Source organism: Lynx rufus, unplaced genomic scaffold, assembly GCF_022079265.1.
Source record: "Lynx rufus isolate CCGP_SWC_20201006 ecotype Redwood Valley unplaced genomic scaffold, mLynRuf1.p SCAF_6, whole genome shotgun sequence".
Taxonomy (NCBI): Eukaryota; Metazoa; Chordata; class Mammalia; order Carnivora; family Felidae; genus Lynx; species Lynx rufus.
The window spans coordinates 78,072,047-78,094,802 of NW_025814878.1; the positions used below are offsets into that span (position 1 = coordinate 78,072,047).

General features: G+C 37.5%; 1 pseudogene; it reads right to left on the reverse strand.

The window, feature by feature from the left end:
• Positions 1 to 669: 669 nt before the first annotated feature.
• On the reverse strand, positions 670 to 4,831 carry LOC124529146 (high mobility group protein B1-like; annotated as a pseudogene).
• Positions 4,832 to 22,756: the final 17,925 nt, after the last annotated feature.

The following is a 22,756-nucleotide window of genomic DNA, read 5'->3' on the forward strand; positions in this document are numbered from 1 at the left end:
ACATTCAGAATGTCAACAAAATAGCTGCAACATTTTTTTTTGTAATTACAAAGTGGTATTCAGTTAATAGAACAACAATTATTTCACATAAGCTGCATCAGAGACAACTGAAGATCAAAAAACTACCATCCCCCTACATAAGTAGTTTCTACCATGTACCAGTAAAAACCTGCTTTAAATTTCCATACCGATTTAAAAAAAAAAAATTTTTTTTTAACGTTTATTTATTTTTGAGACAGAGACAGAGCATGAACGGGGGAGGGGCAGAGAGAGAGGGAGACACAGAATCAGAAGCAGGCTCCAGGCTCTGAGCCATCAGCCCAGAGCCCCACGCGGGGCTCGAACTCACGGACCGCGAGATCGTGACCTGAGCTGAAGTCGGACGCTTTACCGACTGAGCCACCCAGGCGCCCCATAAATTTCCATACCGATTTTAACCCCTGTACTATACCAGACAAAGTTAGTGGTTACTGAAAATACATCCAGAACAGGGCTACCTAAAGACACACTTGGTAGTGTGTTAACTATACAAAAAAGGACACTGTACAGTTTAAAAACAAATCTGACACAGCCTTACATTTCAATTTTTTTTCTTTAAAAGGTATTAGTTGTGTACAAGGGGGTTAAATGTTTTGTAGACAAGAAAAAAAAAACTGCACTAGAACCAACTTATTCATCATCATCATCTTCTTCATCTGCATTTTCTTCATCTTCTTTCTCCTCATCTCCTTCATCTTCCTTGTCTTTCTCCTTTTCTTTCTTCTTCTCACTTTTTTTGGCCTTGATGACTTCCATTTTTGCTGCTGCATCAGGTTTTCCTTTAGCTCAGTATGCAGCAATCTTTTCCATAGTTTTCTTCAGCTTAGCAGCCTTCTTTTCGTAAGGCTGCTCGTCATCTGTTGCAGTGTTATTATTCCACATCTCTCCCAGTCTCTTTGCAATGTCACCAATGTCACCAATGGATAGGCCAGGATGTTCTCCTTTGATTTTGGGGTGATTCTCAGAACAAAACAAGAAAAAGGCCAGAGGAGACCTCTTGGGTGCCTTGGGATCCTTGAAATTCTTTTTTGTTTCCTCTGTAAGGGGGGCGGGTAATAAGTTTTCATTTCTCTTTTGTAATGGGCCTTGTCTGCCTTTTTCATGTCTTTAACTTTTCTTTCTGTTTAGCAGACATAGTCTTCCACCTCTCTGAGCACTTCTTAGAAACTCTGAGAAGCTGACTGAAGCATCTGCGTTCTTCTTCTTGTGCTCCCCCCAGAGTTTGCATAAATAATGCACATGATGGGCATTGAGGAGGGCACCTGTTGGGATGAGCACTGGGTGTTGTATGGAAACCAATTTGAAAATAAATTTCATATAAAAAAATGCACATGATGACAGTTGCCTCTTGGCTTCTAAGGATCTCCTCTGTCCATGTTTATTTTCCTCAGTGAGGCACAGAGTCACCAGGTGCCTGTCTGGCTCTCACTTGCCACAGCACTGTCTCTATACAACTCATTGTATACTGCAATGGCTATGACACCACTATTTATTAATTGATTTATTAATTCACTTTGTAGTAGATGCCACTGATAGCTTCTTCACATCCCCTTGGCTCAACTAAATTCACCTACAGCAGCACACAGTTTTTGACACTATGTCTGTCACTGTTTTTCTTTCTGAGCGCTTTCCTCTGTACCAAAAGTGCTTGTTCCAGTGAAAGCAGAGGTGACTCTACCTTCCTTGTTCTCTGGTGGGATGCTTTTTGAAGTCTATTTTGTCCAATATTAATATAGCCACTCTAGTCTTCTCATGATTATTATTTGTATGGCATATCTTTTCCTTCCATTTCCTTTCAACCTGTGCCTTTATATTTAATGTGTATCTCCTGTAGACAGAAGATTGTTGGGTCTTACTTTTTTATTCATTTTAGCAATCTGTGGCTTTTAATTGGAGTATTTAGTTCATTAACAGTTAATGTAATTATTGATGTGGTTGGACTTAGGGATGCTATTTTATTATTTTCTGTTTGTGTTCCCTATTATTCCTCTGTTCTTCCTTGTCTGCCTTGTTTTGATTATTTGAATATTAAAAAAAATTTTATTTTAGTGCTCCTGGGTGGTTCAGGTGGTTAAGCATCCAACTTCAGTTCAGGTCATGATCTCACAGCTTGTGAGTTCAAGCACTGCATCACGCTCTGTGCTGACAGCTTGGAGCCTGGAGCCTGCTTCAGATTCTGTGTCTGCTTTTCTTTCTGCCCTTCCCCACTTGCATTCTGTCTCTCACTCTCTCTCTTTCTGAAAAATAAATAAACATTAAAGGGATGCCTGGGTGGCTCAGTCGGTTTAGCATCCGACTTCAGCTCAGGTCATGATCTCATTGTTCGTGAGTTCGGGCCCCATGACGGGCTCTATGCTGACAGCTCAGAGACTGGATCCCACTTCAGATTTTGTGTTTACCTCTCTTTCTGCCCTCCCCCTGCTCACACACACTCTCTCTCTCTCAAAAATAAATAAACATAAAAAAATTTAAATAAACACTAAAAAATGTATAAAAAATTTATTTTCTTAACAACTTTTTGGCTAGACCTCTTTGCATTATATATGTATATGTATATATATATATATATATATGTATATTATATATGTATATATGTGTGTGTATATATATATATATATATATTATATAAATAGGTCATGATATATAGGTATCTGCTTGACATAAAAATGTCAAAACCGGGGTGCCTGGATGGCTCAGTTGGTTGAATATTCAACTCTTGGTTTTGGCTCAGGTCATGATCTTATGGTTTGTGAGATCAAGCCCCACATTGGGCTCCAGCATGGAGCCTGCTTGGGATTCTCTCTTTCTTGCTCTTTCTGCCCCTACCACACTTGCTGTCTCTCTCTGTCAAAGAAAATAAATTAAAACTTTAAAAAAAATGTAGTACCCATGCAACTTTATAGATCTTTTTCCATCTTTTATGCTACAGATGTTGTAAGATTTACATCTATATATATTATAAATTGCACAAGACAATATTATATTTGCTTAAGAGAGTCATTTTTTTAATGTATGTTTATTTATTTTGAGAGAGAGAGAAAGCATGAGGGGAGGGGCAGACAGAGAGGGAGAGAGAGAATCCAAGCAGGCTGTGCATTGTCAGCACAGAGCCCGATGTGGGGCTCCATTTCATGACCGTGAGAACTTGACCTGAGCTGAAATCAAGAGTCAGATGCTTAGCTGACTGAGCCACCCAGGTGTCCCAGTAGTCCTATGTTTTAAAAGAAGAAAAATAGTCTCATATTTATCTATAGTAATCATTTCTGAAGCTCCTTATTTCTTCTTGAAGATTTGAGTTTCCACTGGTTTCACTTTTTTTTAGCCCACAGAAATTTAGTTTTACTTTTTTTTTTTTGCATTTCTTGTAGTACAGTTCTTTCAGTTTTCTGTTACATGAAAATATCTTTATTTTAACTTTATACTTGAAACACATTTTCAAGTATATCAAGAAAGATATAGACTTATGAATTGATAGTTTTTTTTTTCTTTCAGCACTTTAAACATTGTTTTACTGTCTTCTGATCTCTATAAGTTTCTTTTTTTTTTTTTTAATTTTTTTTTTTCAACGTTTATTTATTTTTGGGACAGAGAGAGACAGAGCATGAACGGGGGAGGGGCAGAGAGAGAGGGAGACACAGAATCGGAAACAGGCTCCAGGCTCTGAGCCATCAGCCCAGAGCCCGACGCGGGGCTGGAATTCCCGGACCGCGAGATCGTGACCTGGCTGAAGTCAGACGCTTAACCGACTGCGCCACCCAGGCACCCCTCTCTATAAGTTTCTGATGAGAAGTCAGTTCATAGTCAAATAGTTATGCCCCTATTGGCAATGTATCATTGTTTTTCTGACTGCTTTAAAAATTTTCTCTTTATCATTGCTTTTTAGCAGCTTGCCTATGATGTGTCCGGGTGTGGTTTTCTTTGCATTTCTCCTGTTGAGCATCTTGAATCTGTAAATTTTTGTCCTTTACTAAATTTGGAAGATTTTGGCTATTATATTTCAAATATTTTTTCTCCCCTTCTCTTTCTGTGCTTTCCTTTGGGGATTCTGATTCATGTATGTTAGACTTCTGTTATTGTCCTAAAGTGTTTTGAGATTTGATAATATAAAACAAAAAAATTTTTGTCCTTCAGATTGGATAATTTCTATTGACCTATCTTCAAGTTCACTTATTCTTTCTTCTATCATATCCAATGTGATGTTAAGCCTGCTCATTGAGATTTTATTTTCAAAAGTGCATTTTTATCAGTTCATGATTTTTCTTCTGGTTCCTTTTAAAAATAGTTTCTATTTTTTATGCTGCGATTCTTTGTTTTTATTAATACAGGAATATTTTCTTTTATTTCAATGAGCAGAACTACCAAATCTGCTTTAAAATTCATGTCTGCTAATTTGAACATCTAGATCATTTTGGGATTGGTCTTGGTTAATAATCTTGTCTGTTGAAAATGGGCCACACTTCTCTGATTTTTTATAAATTGAGCAATTTTGGATTATATCTTGGACATTGTAGAATGTTATGTAGTGAATACTCTATATTTCTCCAAAGATTGTTAATCATATTTTTAAGTGGAAAATTAACTGGCCAAATTTAAACTGTAAACACTTTTTTCTTGGGCAGCAGCTCAAGTTTTTGTTCATTCCTTTTGTCCTTAGCTGAGGTATTGGATTCTGCCCCATTCATGTGTGGTTCAGAGACTTGGGCAGAGTTTATAAATGGAATTCTGGGCTCTTCCTTTCTGGTTGACTTATTTTCCCCAACTTACCAGGATCTGTGGCTGCTCTAAATTCCATCCTCTGATTTTCAGGCCAGAAAGACTGTTTTGTATTAGATTTTAGACACACTGTTTAGTGCTAATGTTACCCTGCTCTCAGGATAAAATCTGTAATGATGGGAAACTCATCTCTTTTGATCCTTCTTCCAAGTTTTGATTCTTCTAAAATCCGCTTGTTCACTTTTTTGGTTCACTTTCCAGTGACTTTGCTTTCTTTTTTTTTTTTTTTTTCGGTCTGGGGTTTGTTGTTGTTATTTGTGAAAGGGTTGGGCCTGATAGGAACTTACTTGACCATCTGATACATATTCCACATATACCTATCTTTGTGGGATTGAGCCCATTTCCCCAAATAGTAACCTAATCATTTTATTCACTTTTCTCATTCTCCACCTCATTTCCCCCACTTTGTTACACGTGTTTCCTAAACTACCCACACCAAGTCTTTATCTCAGGGCCTAATTTAGAGGTGACATAAATTAAAACTCACTAATTTATTAAATTATTTGGTCATTCACATTATTTAATTTAATCCTTCCAACAGCCGTTAGAAGTACAGTGAGAAGAACTTAAGCATTATCTTTATTATATATGTGACTGAGTTCCAGTGAGATTATATTATGCCTATGATACTATATTCAGTAAGTGACAGAATCTAACTTCAAAGCTAAATGTGTCTGATTGTAGAATTTTACAGCATTGTGTGTTTTGGATTAGTTACCTTATCTCTCTTATTCTCATTTTCTCATATGTAAAATGGGGATAATAAAGTATGCTAACACATAGGATTATTGTGTTGGTTAGATGAGATATTGTGGATATAGGACATAGTACCTAAGAAATAATAGTTATTATATCAGTTGTCTTTCACTATGTGATAAGCAATCTCAAATTCTCGGCAGTTCACAATAATAAATATTTATTTCTTGTTCAGGTCCGTACTGTCAGCTACTGATTGGATGTTGTGATTGTTCTACAAACTGCAGGCTGAATTTCCTCCACATATCTCCTTATTTTAGGACCTAAACTAAAGGAAAACTTTATGTACAACATGCTTTTCTGAAGGTGGAGGGCATAGGAGGTAGGAGACTTTTGGAATATTGCAATTCCTTTAAAAGCTTCTGTTTGGAAGTGTTACATACCAACTATTTCATTGGTCAAAGCAAGTCAAACCCCAAAGTCCACACGGGTGGGGGTGGGGGAAACATTTTATTAACAAAGGAGGAAGGGGCGCCTGGGTGGCTCAGTCGGTTAAGCGGCCGACTTCGGCTCAGGTCATGATCTTGCGGTCCGTGAGTTCGAGCCCCGCGTCGGGCTCTGTGCTGACAGCTCAGAGCCTGGAGCCTGTTTCAGATTCTGTGTCTCCCTCTCTCTGACCCTCCCCCATTCATGCTTTGTCTCTCTCTGTCTCAAAAATAAATAAACCGTTAAAAAAAAAAATTAAAAAAAAAAAAAAACAAAGGAGGGAGTGGTATACACTTGCATTTTCCGACAGCTGCAGTAGAAGGTGAATCATAAAAAGACATGGCAAGGGTACAAGAGAGTATTTTATTAAATACCAAAAGAAGAGTTCATACAAAAGCTGCTATGGGCATTCAGACAGAGCTAATGTGTGAACCACAAGGACTAGGAAAGGTCTTATGAATGAGAGAGGGCTTGAGCTGGGTGTTGACAGATGCTTAGGATTTAGACAAAAGTCATTCTAAGCAGTTGTAGCAGGATGAGCAAAGTACAGAGGTGGACTAGTTTGGCCTTGTTATTGGGGGGCTTTTGGTGGGAGCAATCACTAAAGTTGGGCTGGACGCCTGGCTGTCAGGCAAAAGACAAAAGGAAGACTTTTGGAAATTTTGAGCAAGAGTCAGAATTCAAAGTTATGTTTCAGAAAGATTGGCCTGGCTATCCTGTAGGAGGGAAGCTGGATAGCAGGGAGTATTTTTCCAGCATTATACACAGCAGTTATTCTTCTTTCTTCAAAGTTGTACACTGGCTCTGTGAGACAAGTATATAACAAAAATGTGGTGAGCATGACAAATATTTCTTCAATGCAGACTTGACTCCCACTAGTAAGAAAATGAAGATTGCCTTACTTGTTTTTCTCTGAATCTTCTGTTTGACCAAATAAAGAGCATGCTTTGGTAAGAGACATTACTTCCCACACAAAAACATAGAGTAACATGTCAGATAGACTGGATGGATGTACTATGCAACTTTGCAAACTGCATGAAAATATTTGTGCACTATCATTTTATTTTGCTTTTGAAATAACCATAGAAAGACAATTTGACCACAATTTTCTGTTTTGCACTTAAAAAGAAAGAAACAATTTTGAAAAATTTCCATCATTGAATTCCTTAGCAAAATACAATGCCCAGAAGCTTTTGGAAAGCAGTGACAGTGGCTGTGGTAAGACCCCTACCTATTATTATTTCATTATTTTTCTATTTTTACTGTTGTTTTTGACTCGTTAATGGCCTCTGATAAATATTTGTTGTGTTAACGTTGCTTTATTCTGGATTTGAAAATTAGTAACAGGTTCAGATGAGATTATTTGATTTTCAAAATTGGATTTTTGACTTACCTAAGTGAAAAAAAAGTGATGTATGTGTTACCAATCACCTAGAAATTAAGATTTCTCTTCAGATCTATTGGGTCACCATTCTTTATGCCATGAGAATAAATACCTTCATAATTAATATGGTATGGAAAGTAGGTGTCACAGGAGAAAAGCACTTTAAAAAACTTTATAGATTAACATCTGCAATCTTTGAGTGTAGAATTGAGGGAGAAGGCAGAGACTGAACATTTATTTAGCTTTTTCTTGTGCAGGCACTGCATTAAGTGTTTTACTCATTTATTGTGGCAGTAATTCTGTACAGACTTTATTATTTTTCCCATTTAACAAATGAGGAAACTCAGGTTCTGCAAGGTGAAGGAGACTGCTCATGACTTCACAGCTAGAGGCAGGTAAAGCCGGTACTCAATGTGTGGGTTTGGCCCTGTGACCAATCTCTTTCCACTACATGTTTTCCATATTGCCCCTCTCTCTTATTTCCTAATCCTGTGTAGGGATTTGGGTTCCACCTAGAGCCTACAATATCTATTTTAGTTAGTGGATGGTTTATGGTGTCAGTGATTTTGATTTTTATTATTCATATTAAGAATATTGAATTAGTACCATGAACCAGAGAATTACATTTATAATTTGGCACTTAAAATATTTACTTATTATAAAAACAATTTTATTATAGCAACAATAATCAGTAAAAAATGTTTGAGGGGCGCCTGGGTGGCTCAGTCAGTTGAGCCTCCGACTTTGGCTCAGGTCATGATCTTGCGGTCTGTGAGTTCGAGCCTCATGTCGGGCACTGTGCTGATAGCTCGGAGCCTGGAGCCTGCTCAGATTCTGTGTCTCCCTCTCTCTCTGCCCCTCCCCCACTCATGTCTGTCTCTCTCTGTCAAAAATAAATAAACATTAAAAAAATTTTTTTAAATCTTTGAATACTACAGTAAATAATCTCCTGTTTGTCCGTGTTCTCTTTTAGTTTTTGTCTATATGCATACACGGTTTGGAAACAGTTGTGTTCTTTAATTAAACATTTTAGGGCACCTGGGTAACTCAGTCGGTTGAGTGTCCAACTTTGGTTCAGGTCATGATCTCACGGTTCATGGCTTCAAGCCCCACATCAGACTCTGTGCTGACAGCTCAGAGCCTGGAGCCTCCTTTGAATTCTGTGTCTCCCTCTCTTTCTGCCCCTCCCCCATTCACGCCCTGTCTGTCTCTCTCTTGAAGATAAATACACATTAAAAAAAATTTTAAAGCCATTTTAATAACTATTTCACTAAATGGACATATTATCATTCAGTAAAGCATACCTAGATTATTTAAATTTTAGGTTGTTTCAATTTTCTACTATGCTGCAATTAGCTTTTAAATTAAGATATGGCTTTCTTTATTTCATTATGATTTCTTTAGGATATATTTCTAATAGATATTAAGTTGAAGGGCAGCAGAATGAAAAATTAATACAGAATGTTTTATTTAAACAATATTTAAGCTTATTGAATTGGAAGCCACACTGAAAATGTAATGTTGAAATGCTGATTGTGTCAAGGGTCTCCAAGACCAACCTCAGATTTGATGATTTGCTAGAAAGGCTCACAGAACTCAGAAAGGCTGTCATATTCATGGCTATGGTTTATTACAGTGGAAGGATGAAGATTAAAATCAGCATTGAGAAAATACACATGGCTGAAGTCCAGGAATGAGCTTCTAGGTGTTGTCTTTTACTGTAGTTGTAGTTGGATGCTCTTTTCTCCCATCAATGACGTGTGACATGTGCAAAGTAGTGAACCAGGGAAACTTTCCTGAGCCTTGGTATCCAGTATTTTTCTTTGGGATCAGTCAATTGGGGATTAGTATTTTTATGTGGGGATCCAGCCTCACAAAGGCCAAACTGATGCAACATGGCCCAAGGCCTGAGGTATATAAAAACCCTCTCATCTGGCAGGATATCCCAAGGCAGAAGTAATTTTCCAGGGCCATCAAGGGATTGCCCTTTCTTTGGAATGGGCAGGGTTGAGTAACAACCCAAGCCTGCTGAATTAACCTTTTACTGCATAGGGATGTAGAAATATTTCAAGAAACAGGATTTAAAAATCATGGTATTATAATGTTAAAGGAGATTAATTATTAGTCCAAATTTTACTTTTCACAGACTGGGTAGCTGTGGCTCAGAGCAGTTAAATTATTGACCCATCACTCTGCTAGTTAGTAGTAACAGACAAAATGCATAAGGATTAAGTGGGAGGTTTTTAATTATCTAAAACATTTTGGAAATGTATACTGTTAAACATTTTTCTTATTAAAATTCTACCCTATTTGTTCTCAGCTTTTAGAATGTAGAAATAATGCCTGTGGTGCTTCTTTCTTTCTTTTTTAAAAAAGAAAAAAAAATTTAACATTTATTTATTTTTGAGAGACAGAGACAGAGTGTGAGTGAGTGAGGGGCAGAGAGAGAGGGAGACACAGAATCTAAAGCAGGTTCCAGGCTCTGAGCTGTCAGCACAGAGCCTGACATGGGGCTTGAACTCATGAACCATGAGATCATGACCTGACCCAAAGTCAGATGCTTAACCAACTGAGCCACCCAGGTGTCCCTGTGGTTCTTATTTCTAATGCAGCTATCTGTGACCCACCTTTAGAGATTCTCATTTGATAAATTTGGGTAGGACTCAGGATTTTGCATTTTTAACAAAGTACCCAGATAATTTCTGATGTTGGTGGACCTAGGACTACACTTTTATTTTTATTTATTTATTTATTTTTTTAAATTTTTTTTTCAACGTTTATTTATTTTTTTGGGGGACAGAGAGAGACAAAGCATGAACAGGGGAGGGGCAGAGAGAGAGGGAGACACAGAATCCGAAACAGGCTCCAGGCTCTGAGCCATCAGCCCAGAGCCTGACGCGGGGCTCGAACTCACGGACCGCGAGATCGTGACCTGGCTGAAGTCGGACGCTTAACCGACTGCGCCACCCAGGCACCCCAGGACTACACTTTTATACACTGATGACTGATAATCTTCCCACAACCCAAATTAAACATGCCATTGTGTGTTTGTTTTTAAAGCTGGTGGCTCTCCACTTTCTACCTAATAGGTACCACTTTCTTCTGCCTGACGTTTCACTATTTTACTAACTTTCACAATATAGCCCCAAGTACCTTTTCTCTCATTATTCCCTGGAACCCTACCAGAACTGAGTTTGTACTACTTCCTGAATAGTTCGTATGCATTTTTACCTTTATAATTTGTTCCTGTTGTTTACTCACTGTAGTTATTACCTCTTTCTTTTGTTTTTGTCTGCCTGGTGTTCCTTTTCACCTTCATCTTAAGGAATCTGCCCTTATCTTGCTCCATGTGGTTGGTGGGGTTGGGGGTAGGCAGGCAGGAGTGATAGGGCTGTCAGTTACGTGTCAGCTTACTAGTGGACAGTGGGGTTGCACGTGACCCAAATCTGGCCAAATACAGTGTTCTGACCCTCAGGCCAGGTTTTGTTTTTTGTCTTTTGTTTTGTTTTGTTTTTTTTTTACATGATCTGATCTGGGACAGTCAGTAACCTTCTATGTGATATTACATATGGACACTAAAAGGGAGGTCCTCTGTTTTCTTTAATGTTGTTGAGCTGAGTAGTAGTTCTGGAGTTTCTGTGGCTGTATCCATCCTCTGTGACATGAAGGAAATCTGTCTCTAAATAGAAACACAGAGACCCTCATACAAAGAGAGGTACAGCCAAAATATGAAGAGAAATAGTAAACATAATCTGAGTTCTATTCCAGTGGTACCTGAGACCTGTTTCAAGTCTCCACACCTGCCCTTTCCAGTTATATGAACTAACAAATCCCTGGTTCCTATTTTTGTCCAACCATTGTTTAAAAAAAATTTTTTTTAATGTTTATTTATTTTTGATAGAGAGAGAGAGTGCGAGCAGGGGTGCGAGTGGGGGCAGAGATGGAGGAGACACAGAATCTGAAGCAGGATCCAGGCTCTGAACTGTCAGCACAGAGCCCGACATGGGACTCAAACTCACAAACCATGAGATCATGACCTGAGCCAAAATAGGATGCTTAACCGACAGAGCCACCCAGGTGCCCCTATTTTTCATAGACCTTTTTTTTTTTTTGTAAAGTTTTTAAAAAAATATTTATTTATTTTTGAGAGACAGAGAGTGAGAGGGAGAGGGGAAGAGAGAGAGGGAGACACAGAATCTGAAGCAGGCCGCAGGCTCTGAACTGTCAGCACAGAGCCCGACGTGGGGCTCAAACTCACAAACCGCAAGATCATGACCTGAGCCGAAGTCAGATGCCCAACTGACTGAGCCACCCAGGTGCCCCATAACCATTTTTTTTTAAAAACAATATGAATTTATTATTTTACAGTTCTGTAGGTCAGATGTCTACTGTGAGTTTCACTGAGCTAAAATCAAGGTGTCATTAAGGTTGCATTCCTTTCTGGAAGCTCTAGGGAAGAATTCTTTACTTTGCTCATTTAGATGCTTGGCAGAATTCAGTTCCTTGTAGGTGTGGATCGGAGCAGTCACCATTCCCAGCTGGCTATCAGCTGAGGCTGTTCCAAGCTTCTGTAGCTGTCCATGTGCCTTGGCTCATGAACCCCTCCATCTTCAAAGCCAGCATTTCTGCCTTCTCCTTTGCTCAATCAATTTTAAATTTAAATTTGAAATTTGTAATGATTGAGTTATATATGCATTTCCTCATTTAGTATGTTCTTCTTGGTTCATCTCAAATGGGAAGTAGGACTGCTTGGCATATAGGAGTTGCTCAATAAATGGATTAATGGAAACCACTATGGATTGTATACTTTAGATTTCACAGCTTTTGCACTAAACATTTGTTGAATTTGGACAAGCCACTGAATCTCTGAATCAGTTTTCTCATCTACAAACTGAGGAGGTTTAGTTAGGTGATTTCTAAGGTCATTATTAACTCAAAATCTTTTCATTTAGATATGCAATTTTGGGGGCACCTGTGTGGCACAGTCAGTTAAGCGTCTGACTTCGACTCAGGTCATGATCTCACAGTTTGTGAGTTCGAGCTCCACATCAGGCTCTGTACTGGTGGTTCAGAGCCTGCTTGGGATTCTCTCTCTCTGCCCCTCCCTAGCTGTACATAAAATAACTTTAATAGCTGTTTTTGCTTTTTTGGGTATGATCAAGATTCATACATCATATTTTGTTGCCATGTCTCTTTAAACTAGAACATTCCTTCTACCTTGTTTAGTCTTTCATGACATTGTAAATGTCTCACATTATGAATTTGTATTATGATTTCCTTTTGATTAGGTTTAAATTAAATATTTCTGGTGAGCCTGAATCATAGTTGATGTGTACTTACTACATGACATCAGGAAGCTCAGTAGGTCAGTTTGTCTTCCTACTGGTGATGCAAAATATATAATCATTTGGTTAAGGGCAGACTGCCAGATGGCTCCTTTCTGAAGGTATATTCTCTTTGAAATTAGTAAGTATTTCATAGGGTACTTAGAGACCATGTGAATATACTGTTTCCCATCAACCTTTAAGCAATAGTTTTATCATCCATTAATGATTCTCACCTAAATCAGTTATTAGGCTATGGAAGATAAAGTTATTAGTTTAAGAAAATTCTTTCACTCCTTTATAATTATTAGCTGTCATTCCTCTATCAAGAAGAGTTTTTCTTCCTGTCAACATTCTCCCCACCTCTTTTACCTCTCTATTTCTTTTGTGTGCCATTAGGGACTCTATTTTTAACTTGACGTTTTAATCCTTTACTGTTTTTGGTCTTCTTTGATGCTCAGATTATCCCAGATTTAGCTAATGGAAGCCTCTTCTAATCAAGACATGCCCTCACTAGTCTTTGAGCATTTCCTTGCCTTGTGGTGTAAGAGGTTCCAAGTTTGCTTTATATTGTCTCTGCCCTAGACCTGGAACCAGCTACTTCTCTTTTTTTAGAGTGAAATGGTATTTAGATTAACATAGTCTAAGCTCCAGGGATTCTCATTACCAATGATACAAATCATTGTTTCTAGCCTTTTCAGTAGAGAGAGCTAGGAATTTCTTTTTAAGAAGAATTATATCCTCGATTATACTGAATAGTACATCCAATAATAAATCCTGAATAATACAACCAATTCAAATTTAAGACTGTAGGGTTTTTACTAAAAGCTTCTGTCTTACATTTTTATTTCTTTTCCTCCATGCCAAGAACCTTGGTTCTCAGTGACACCAGGAATGAAAGAATTAGCATATCGCATAGTCATTGGCTTTATCCTGAATAACAATTTCAGAATAACACTATTGTCTACAATATGATTACTGAAAATAGTTACTTTTTTTTTTTATTTTGCAGTTCTTTTCATCCTTAGGGTATATTTCTGTAGAGATATGCAATCACATTTTATTTTTAAAAGTTACTTGGAAAAATTCTTTTCTATGTGATTGTAGCTTCAATTGGATATACTTTTATTTTTATGGGCTAAGAGATTGCTTTGTTTTAATTTAGTTTTTAAAATATTACAAATTTAACATTTTAGGGTTTAGCTTTGCTTTTGTTAATATATATGCTTGCCATATATATATATATATATATATTATATATAAAAAGTTATATGTAACTTTTTTATACTGAAAATCTTGGATCATAGTAACAATAATACGTTATTTACAGTATCCTACAATAGAATAGTTTTAGAGTTTTAATACAATATGACTCCTAAGAGTAGTGTAGTAAGTAAATATTTCTTTTCTTTTTGTTCATAGAATATATCCCACTAAGGATGTATAGTAGGGGCACCTGGTGGCTCAGTTGGTTAAGCATCCAACTTCTGCTCAGGTCATGATTTCGCGGTTTGGGAGTTTGAGCCCTGCATTGGGCTCTGGGCTGACAACTCAGAGCCTGGAGCAGGTTTCAGATTCTATGTCTCCCTCTCTCTCTGCCCCTCCCCCACTTGCACTCTGTCTCTGTCTCTCTGTCTCTCTCTCAAAAATAATAAAAAAAACATTAAAAACATTTTTTTAAAGCATGTATAGTAATGTGTTCAAAAGTTACTTGAATTAATTCTTTTTTCTGTTGGGTTATATTAAATATACTTTGATATATTTGGGTCCATTTATTTGTGTTTATGGCCAATTTAATTTTTTTTTCGTACTGTCATTTAATTTTTGATTATGTAAAAACATTTATATGATTCAAAGGTTGAAACTATGTGAGATGGTGTGCTCACAGAATGTCACTCCATCCTTATTTCTTCCATTTCCCACCTGTCTTCTAAAGGTAAATGTCTTCATTATTTTGTTTATTCTTCATTTCCTGTTTTTGGCAAAACAAACATGTATTTCTCTTTCTTTCTTACACAATAAGGAGTATAGAATAGACATTTCAGACTTTGTCATGTTTACTTATCAACATATGGTGGAAATAATTTCGTAGTAACTCATAGAGATCTCTCTTATTTTCTTTTTTATGCTCACATGGTACTCCATACTATAATTTATTCAACCAGTCTCCTATAAATAAGTATTGGATTATTTCTGATATTTTTCTATTATAAATAATATTGTGATTCATGATTTTATGTATGTGTTGCTATATATATAAATTTGCCACAATGTAGTTCTTAACTTAAAAAATATCTGGATACTAAATTTTTTTATTGAATTGCATGGAACTGAGTGAAAAAAGAGCTATTTGTACCCTTAGTTTGTCTTCTGGGGAATGGGACAATGGCATACTCTTAGCAGAGCCCATGAATCAAAGATTCTGCAGATGGACCAGTTCTTGCCTTGTTTTAAAACAAACATGTAGACTCTAGAGTTGCTTTATCTTTGTCACATATATTGTGTTCTTAGTATGTTCAACACAATGTACTTTCTCAGAGATGAAGAAGAAATAATTCTCACCTTTCAAGAACAGACAATCCTTTACAAAATGACCTGGCTCAGTTTACAATCACCTGGAGAGCTTTTAAAATTTACTGATTCATGTTGCCCCATTCCAGACCTATTATGGCAGATTTTCTGGGTTTGGGCCTCCGTCATTTTTTAAAAAACACTCAATATGATTCAAATAGCATTCAAGATTGAGAACCACTGATCTAGAGGCAGCTGTGACTGCAGCTATAAATAACAAGGTAGACATCACAAAATGTGAAGAATGTGTAGAAAATGCAGAGTCTCTCAGGCTGGGAATATTTGGACTTGAACATACAGGATTTGAACTAGTATGAAGAGGATGAATATGAAATAAAGATATTATTGTGTTATGAGGTTCAGGATGCTACAGTCTTTGAGTAGTCGATCTATCTGTCTGGCAAATAATGTCTTATTTTAATTTGGCATCTGGAATGCCAGGCTGGTGCAAGGGTTTTCTCAGGCCCAGGATCAAAGGGAAATCCTGCTGTATGGAGGCAGAGAGCCACCAGGTGGCACTCAAGCACAATTCATCGATGTTAAGAACAACCTGATCATTTGCTGAAGCACATGATTTTGTTGAAAAACAAATGTATTAGGCACATGAAAAGATGTTCAGCATCGCTCCTTATCAGGGAAATACAAATCAAAACCACACTCAGGTATCACCTCACGCCAGTCAGAGTGGCCAAAATGAACAAATCAGGAGACTATAGATGCTGGAGAGGATGTGGAGAAACGGGAACCCTCTTGCACTGTTGGTGGGAATGCAAATTGGTGCAGCCGCTCTGGAAAGCAGTGTGGAGGTTCCTCAGAAAATTAAAAATAGACCTACCCTATGACCCAGCAATAGCACTGCTAGGAATTTATCCAAGGGATACAGGAGTACTGATGCATAGGGGCACTTGTACCCCAATGTTCATAGCAGCACTGTCAACAATAGCCAAATTATGGAAAGAGCCTAAATGTCCATCAACTGATGAATGGATAAAGAAATTGTGGTTTATATACACAATGGAGTACTACGTGGCAATGAGAAAAAATGAAATATGGCCTTTTGTAGCAACGTGGATGGAACTGGAGAGTGTGATGCTAAGTGAAATAAGCCATACAGAGAAAGACAGATACCATATGGTTTCACTCTTATGTGGATCCTGAGAAACTTTACAGGAACCCATGGGGGAGGGGAAGGAAAAAAAAAAAAAGAGGTTAGAGTGGGAGAGAGCCAAAGCATAAGAGACTGTTAAAAACTGAGAACAAACTGAGGGTTGATGGGGGGTGGGAGGGAGGGGCGGGTGGGTGATGGGTATTGAGGAGGGCACCTTTTGGGATGAGCACTGGGTGTTGTGTGGAAACCAATTTGTCAATAAATTTCATATATATATATATATAAAAAAAAGAAAAACAAATGTATTAATTTTAAGAACTTTTTTCTTCAGATGTAAATGAGGCCTAACGTAGAACCACAAACCCCATTGTTAAAATCCATTTAAACTAACATGAAATTCTATTACTTACCTGCCATGAATACATATTTCGTTTCTCTTGCATGTTATAAACAAGAGATGATTTAGTAATTATGTTATATATTATTGACCAGATGCTTGAAAATATGTATCAACAAATGCTGCCTAAAAATCTCTGTCAGAAAAATGTCCAGAACTTCTGTGCAAAGAGGAACTATAGACAGGGTTACTGAATTGTTAAGATGCACCTCTATCTGGGATTTCTCTGGGATTTTTCACCCCAGGGGCTGTCCCACTTTGTAAATCCCTTCCAAACATATGGAAAATGATAGAGATGAGACTATTTTACTTTTATAAAAAGATCATATTTTTAGTTCCAAAGTTGACTTTTTATAAATACTTTAAGATAGCTTTTGAACATATTTAAGAAAAATGTAGTTTCCATATGTAATTAAAATCTTTCAGATGCATGCTAAATTAATACTATCACAGAAAGTACCTAATATGGTCATTGTAAAGCATAAAACCAAAATTATACCATCTCTATTGATATAAATTGCTGTATCTCACTGTTACTGCTCCTAACTTTCTCTTTTAAATAGAGACTGTGTGATTTTTATTCAGTTAATATTTTTCTTGTTTTATGTTTTTATAATGGAAATTTAAAACATATATAAGATGAGAGAAAATAATATAATGAGCCCATTCATGCTCATTTTCCACCTTCAATAATTATCAGCATTCTGCACTGTTGTTTCATCGATACCCCCAAACTTTTATTTTTTCCAAAGTATTTGAAGCATTGTAAAGCAGACCCAAGAGATTGTGTCATTCTGCCTGTAACTGCTTGTTATATCACCAATAAATGAGAACTTAAAAAAAACAATAATAATCACAATACTACTATCCCATTACTGATACTCTTAATGTTTAACTTTGTTTTAAAACTCAGGCAATATAACATTCTCAATGAAATAATATTTAAGTCTTGAGAGCTTAAAATGAGGATATGTTATGGAATGTTGAGTATTTTTTTTTTAAATAGGCAAAATTAATTTTAAGATGAAATATGTTTGGTATATATATCTTCTACATTTCACGACTTAATTAAACTTTATGCAACCTCATGTGTGAGTCATTAGAGAAATGAAAAGCATGTACATTTCTGGAGGCAGGCAAAGTCCTTTTATTTACATGTGTACATAAAATGTTATACACTTTATGAGGTAGATAAATATATTCCAATGTGCATATTTCTGTTTTATTGCTGTAGTCTGGATAAAAAATTCTATGAATATGACTACATTAGCTACACTGTCTGCTGTGAGACTTAAGACTTTTTGATGCATGGCTCTGTTTATTCTGGCTTCCATTCTTCTTCAGACTTTATGTGATGTAATGTTCCCTATAAAAATCTGACATCAATAAGGGTAGGAACTGACTCATTACATTTTGTGAAGATAATAAGTGTTTTGGGGCTTTTAGTTTCTCCTCCATGCCTGTCCTTATTGACATTAGCTTCACTTGAAACAGGCATGACCACAGGGTTCGTTTACCTCAAATAACCAAAGCTTACGTTCGTGTTGCACAGTTCAGCAAAGACCAGGAGAGAAATGCAATTGCCTAGGCTGAATGTAAGTGACACTGCATATCCTTTCAGGGAAGTAATGTTTAGATTATATCTAGTGGTGGTGAAGAGTAAACAGCTTTTTTCTCTGAGATCTCCTAACACTTCCATGCTATTTCCAACATTCTATTAACCTGGTATATTGCCCGTGTGTGACAACTTTGCAGGGTGTTTCCTGGCAGACTGTTAACTTAAAATCTAAAAAGAATGCACAGATTAAATTGCTAGTACAATACATGGTAAAGAAACTGTCATTTCCTTAAATTTTCATGATCCTCTCTGTGTGCCTGCTTCCTATAGAATTAGTCTTAAGAGTACTTGCATTAGGGAGAGTGTAGGAAGGTTAACTTTGTCTCATCAAATATCTCAAAATTTATTTGTTGACTGACTTCTGAAATCCTAAAACCAAAATTCTATTAATTCCATAGGTAGATTGATTAATTGTTCAGATACAAAAATTCCTGAGCCCCAAGCCTTATGAATTATTTATGTCATGGTGTGTATTCACCTACTACCGTTTTCTCTATTAAAGTCTTGATAAGGAAGTGAGTAGAGCTAAGTTGCCAAATGAAAGAATCTATACAGACTCTTAAGAAGTAGATTTATTCAACCAAAGTAGCTCTGGTGAGGATTTGACTAATTTAAATAGGGCTACATAATATGTGTTAGCAAGCAGCTGAAAATTGCTTTTTTTTTTTCCTGGTCAGGCTAAAAAATGTCTGTTTAACAAAAAATGTTACCAGATGTCTTTTTTAAAACACAAAATATTATAGGCTAATGTAGAATCTATTTTGTCTAATTTCCCTGAAAATATATTATCCAATCATAAAACTTCCAACATCATCATCTACCGAAAGTTGAATCAATAGATAATTAGAAAACTTCCAGTTCTGGTAGAGCCTAGTATATTGGAACGTGCAAAAACTTATGAGTGAGATAGTCCTGAGTTTCAACTAATTCTAGTTCTGACACTCACCTTGGTCAAGTTCCTTACCTCTCACGAGTTTTATTTCTTCATCCATAAAATTAACATAATACTATCTAATAATAAAGACTATATTGAAAAAATTGTTTTGGCTGGGCGCCTGGGTGGCTAGTGGGTTGAGTGTAGGACTCTTTAAAAACAATTTTTTTTAAGTTTATTTATTTTGAGAGAGAGAGAGAGAGACAGAGTGTGCTAGGTAGGGGTAGGGGCAGAGAGAATCCCAAGCAGACTCTGTCAGTGCAGAGCCCAATGTGGGGCTCAAACTCACGAAATGCAAGATCACAACCAGAGCCAAAACCAAGAGTCAGACACTTAACCGACTGAGCCACTCAGATGCCCTGGGGTCTGTCTCTTGATTTCAGCTCAGGTCATGACCATAAGGTTGTGGGATTGAACCCTGCATCAGCCTCCGTGCTGAGCATGGAGTCTACTTGGGATTCTCTCTCTCTTCTGCCCCGCTCCCCAACTCGTTTGTGTTCTCTCTCTTTCTAAAAAAGAAAAAAGAAAAAGAAAAAAAAGAATTGTTTTAGCTGAGATGGTGAATATGAAGTAGCTGGCTATGTTAATTTGGGTTCTCACAGGCAACTCCAAGGCAATGATTTGAGTGAAATTAGTTTTTTTGGGAAGTTCAGAAATATGGTAGGGAAGTAGAGGCAAGTGACTGTGTGACTGGAAGACAGCCAATAAAGAGTGCATGGATAAGCCAGGTACCACAAAAGGTACCTGGAGCTTAATTCTATAGAGAAACTCTGCAAAACTGATGCAAAGCACACACCTTAAAGCTATTTCACCCAAGCTGTGAGGGAGTGGGGATGTTAATACACCAACTCCTGGGAGGTCATTGGTTAATGGCTGCTCTTGAGGATATTAATTCCTTAGCACTTAAGTCTGCACCTGCATAGAGCTGGAAGAAGAGCACTGAGGCACAGGGATGCAGATAGCAGCAGTTGGAATTTCACCAGAGCACACTGAAAAATCCCAGGAATATGGGGTGGCCACTAATATGGCTTCTATGCTAGTACAGTGTTCAGCTAGGGTTCAGTAAAAGATAGCTATGGAAAAAAAATTAAATTTATCTCCTTTTAGAATATATTGTCATTGAATACTATCCCCTTCCCTTCACAATATACTTTCTCTTCTGAAACAGTCTGTGTAAGGCTAAGCTCCTATAAAAAAGAGAACCCAAAGAACTCACCAAACTCCACACCTGAAAAACAAATAATCCAGTGAAGAAATGGGTAGAAAACATGAATAGACACTTCTCTAAAGAAGACATCCAGATGGCCAACAGGCACATGAAAAGATGCTCAACGTTGCTCCTCATCAGGGAAATACAAATCAAAACCACACTCAGATATCACCTCATGCCATTCAGAGTGGCCAAAGTGAACAAATCAGGAAACTATAGATGCTGGAGTGGAGAGGATGTGGAGAAACGGGAACCCTCTTGCGCTGTTGGTGGGAATGCAAACTGGTGCAGCCGTTCTGGAAAGCAGTGTGGAGTTTCCTAAAAAATTAAAAATAGACCTACCCTATGACCCAGCAATAGCACTGCTAGGAATTTACCCAAGGGATACAGGAGTGCTGATGCATAGGGGCACTTGTACCCCAATGTTTATAGCAGCACTTTCAACAATAGCCAAATTATGGAAAGAGCCTAAATGTCCATCAACTGATGAACGGATAAAGAAGATATGGTTTATATATACAATGGAATACTACTTGATAATGAGAAAGAATGAAATCTGGCCATTTGCAGCAACGTGGATGGAACTGGAGGGTATTATGCTAAGTGAAATAAGTCAGGCAGAGAAAGACAGATACCATATGTTTTCACTTATATGTGGATCCTGAGAAACTTAACAGAAGACCATGAGGGAGGGGAAGAAAAAAAAAAAGGTTCGAGAGGGAGGGAGGCAAAACATAAGAGACTCTTAAAAACTGAGAACAAACTGAGGGTTGATGGGAGGTGGGAGGGCGGGGAGTGTGGGTGATGGTATTGAGGAGGGCATCTGTTGGGATGAGCACTGGGTGTTGTATGGAAACCATTTGACAATAAATTTCATATTAAAAAAAAAAAAGGTTGGGAGGACAAAGAAAGCTAGAAGAGAATCAGAGAAATGATACTACCTGAAAGGATTCTCTTCATCCCTGGTGATAGTCTTTGCTCTGACATCTACTCTGTCTTACATGAATACGGCCACTTTTGACTAGTGTTTTTATGTAATATCTTTTTCTGTCATTTTACTCTTTTTTTTAAGTTTACGTATTTGTTTTGAGAGAGAGACTGCGTGTGAGTGGCAGAGAGAGAGAGGGACAGAGAATCGAAGCAGGCTCTGTGCTGACAACAGACAGCCCAATGCAGGCTCAAACCTATAAACCATGAGATCATGACCTGACCCAAAGTCAGATGCTGAACCAAGTGAGCCACCCAGGCGCCCCATCATCATTTGACTCTTAAACTATCTCTGCCCCTATATTTAAAGTGAGTTTCTTATAGCCAGTATACAGTTGAGTACCCCTTTTTTGTCCAATCTGACGATCTTTGACTTTTAATTGGGGTGTTTAGGACATTCATACTTCTTTTGACTGTTGATTAATTTTGCTTGTTCAGTGCTGGGTATTTTTGTATTCCTATAAATAATCTTGAGCTTTGTTTTAAGAACATGGTTAAGCTAGGAACAATAAACTGGGAAACGTTTTATCCTCTTAAAGAAATAAAAAATAAAATAAAAAAGAGAACCCAGGGGTGTCTATGTGGCTTTGTCAGTTAAGTGTCTAACTCCTGATTGTGGCTCAAGTCATGATCTCATGGTTTGTGGGATTGAGCCCTGCATTCGGCTCCACACTGAGCATAGAGCCTGCATGGGAGTCCCTCTTTCCCTCTCTCTGCCCCTCCACCACTTGTTCTCTCTCTCTCAAAAACAATAAAATAAAACATAAAAAAAAAAAGCCCAAAATACAGTGGTTTAAAGACTAAAGAAGTTTCTTTAGGTGAGAAGTTTCTCACCTAACAGTCTAGAGTTCAGTGGGACAGATCTGTGGGACTCAGATTCAGAGATTCATGTTTCTTTTATCTTGTTGTTCCATGATCCACAACTGTAATGTCTTTGTTTATGTGGTCAAACTAGAATGTGCCATGTCTAGGTTCCAGCAGTGGGAAGGGGAAGAATGGGGACGACCTTATGTCCCTTGTCTTAGGCCCAGATTCAGAAGTGGCATGCAACATTCTCGCTCACATGGAGAGAGCTTAGTGAGGAGGCCATATCTAACTGCAAGGGACTGTGGGAAATACCAGGGTAATCAGAACTCAGCTATTACACAATTAAATTACACAATTAAAGGAAAAAGGAGAATGGGTTTTTGTGGACAGTCAGCACTATCTTTCAGAATTTGGTTGTATAG